This window comes from Chionomys nivalis, chromosome 22 (assembly GCF_950005125.1).
Source record: "Chionomys nivalis chromosome 22, mChiNiv1.1, whole genome shotgun sequence".
In the NCBI taxonomy this organism is placed as follows: Eukaryota; Metazoa; Chordata; class Mammalia; order Rodentia; family Cricetidae; genus Chionomys; species Chionomys nivalis.
The window spans coordinates 26070605-26073126 of record NC_080107.1 but is presented as its reverse complement, the minus strand read 5'-3'; the positions used below and the strand labels follow the sequence as shown (position 1 = coordinate 26073126).

The 2522-nt window shown below is 39.2% G+C and overlaps 1 non-coding gene across 1 annotated transcript; it reads right to left on the bottom strand.

Moving 5' to 3' along the window:
• Window positions 1–586: 586 nt before the first annotated feature.
• Window positions 587–693, bottom strand: LOC130864989 (U6 spliceosomal RNA). Its single transcript, XR_009056033.1, has one exon. It is a non-coding gene; the product is annotated as a U6 spliceosomal RNA (small nuclear RNA).
• Window positions 694–2522: the final 1829 nt, after the last annotated feature.

The window sequence follows — 2522 nt, the reverse complement described above, 5'->3', positions numbered from 1 at the left end:
ATGCTGCCATCTCCAGGATAATGGTTAATGAGAAGCCTGCTGGTAGCCACGGGAATATGGAGAGGTAAGGGTGAAACAGTGGAGCAATAATTTGAACACTTAAATGATCATGCACAGATCATGAAACCATTTCCCCTTGTAAGGGAATTTTGTTGAGTTCTGTCTGGCTCCTTAAAAAACAATGTTGGAGCAAGTAGGGAGCCAACTTCAGATGAAGGCTTCTAGAGCTGGAACTCATTAGACTGAATTTATATAAGATGAAGGGACTGTCTTCTCAAAGGTTTCACACATAGGTAAGGCCAGAGGCAGGAGCAGAAACCACAACTCATCCCTAATTCCATATGCCAGCTTCAGCCACTGTCTTGACTTAAGGTGTGAAACTTTGGGGCTTTTCAGATCTTTTGGGTTCCTGACTCTTAGAACTAGAAGCTGTATTTATAATCAACAAGTTCAGAAAATTTTCAATCAGTATCTTCGCATGATAATTAAAAGATTCTATTCTAGTTAAAGGTTAGGCTTTATGAGAATGGCATGAAAATCAGTATCCAGCTATAAAATGTTTTTTCCCCCCAGTGGACTGAAAAGTACAGGATATGAATGCCTTGCAAATTTGCATGTCATTCTTGAGCAAGCACTATGCTAATCTTTTTTGTATCATTCCCTCTTTAATACATGTACTGCTGAAGCCAACACTGTGCCATGGTTTCTGAGAGGAAGAAGCAATTGATTATTCAAGAATGCTGAATTGCTGGATAGTAAGGTCAGTTAAGCTCTGGTGACTCTCCTTAACCTGGGCAGCAAATCAAAATATTAACAGCCAAAACTTAGGAGTGAAGATAGGAGAAATCATCCTATTAAAAAAAGCAAGAGTTTCTTCTTTCCCTGGACTTAAAATCTGAATTTACCCTCCCATCTTTAAATTGACTTTGGTTTTCAGAGTCAATCAGCTAAATCTAAGATCTGATCAATGATAAATAACAGCACAAAAAAATTATCAAAACATGTGTCTTAGTTAGGGTTTGTATTGCTCTGAAGAGACACTATGAACATGGCGACTCTTATAAAGAAAAAATATTTAATTGCAGTGGCTTACATTTTCCGAGGTTTAGTTCATTATCACCATGGCAGGACATGGTGGCATACAGGCAGACATGGTGCTGTCTACATCTTGATTCAAAGGTGACAGGAAATGAACTGAGGCACTGGGTATGACTTGAGCATATACGAGACCTCAAAGTCAGCCTCCACAGTGACAAACTTTTTCCAACAATATCTTATCTGCTTCAACAAAGCCACACCTAATAGTGACATTCCCTATGAACTTATAGGGGTAATTACATTCAAACTACCATACTTGCTAGGTTTCTGCATCTTTCAGCTTTTTCCCATAGACAGTTTTAGTTTCTAATATTTTATAAAGAGTTATATTTAAGATAGTGCAACTGAATGACAATGGAAACTGAATGTGTGTAACATTAAAAGTGTATCCAAGAATTGCGACTATATACTTACAAAATAGAATATAAACATTTGTCTAAGAACAGAAAACCTTAAAAAAAGTGACATTTCAACATTATCATAAGGAAGTAGGCTAAGCTTACATCGTGAGGGATTTTATTAGAATATAAAACATTTGAAGACATAATAAAACAGAAGAGTAAGTTTGTCATGTTTACAGTGTAAGTAAAATTCAAAATGCAAAGAAAGTGTAATAGCAAATACCATAAAGTGGGACAAAACAAATGCTAAGAAAATATTCATAGAGATAACTCATCAAATTGTCAACATTTGAGATGGACATAAATCAAATGGGTTACAAGTATGCAAGAGTTTATTATGAGACAATTATGAGATATTATAACCAGCAGCCTCTCTGGGAAGAGAGCCAGGACTTCAGCAGGTTTTACTGTAGTCTCCAGTGGCCTGTAATGTGTAACTGACAGAAAGAGAAGCGCCGGTTGGTTTTACTGTTACCTTGTCACAAATTAGAACCATCTGGGTTGGGATCCTCACCAGCTGACCCCAGCTCTTCAGAACTGTCCTGACTGCCTTGACTGATGTGGGAAGATCCACCAAGCACAGGGAGCGCTTTCTGGTAGCAGCCCAGATTTGAAGACCATGGCAGAGGGAAGAATACTCACTCTTTGCTTGCTTGACCTTCCCTCTTGCCTGCTTAGCCTCTACCTTTGCTGCCGAGTGCCTGCCCTGGCTCCTGGGATGATGGACTCTAACCTGTGAGACGGAATAATCCCTTGCCTCCCTAAGTGCTTCTGGTGTGGTTTCTTTTTAATCACAGTAACAGAGAAGTCAACGAGGAAAAGAAGTCAGGAATAAGTGGCCACCCATGACAAGACAATTGGCACTTTGGGCAGGATAATCCTTGTAAATTGCCGGGAGTTTATAACACTGTCAATTCTGAGATGATGGGAGCCATTTTACAACTCTGAAATGGACGAGTGACTGGCATCAGTCTAATAATGCTTGTCCTGCAGACACATTTCTGCTTGAGAGACTCCATGGAC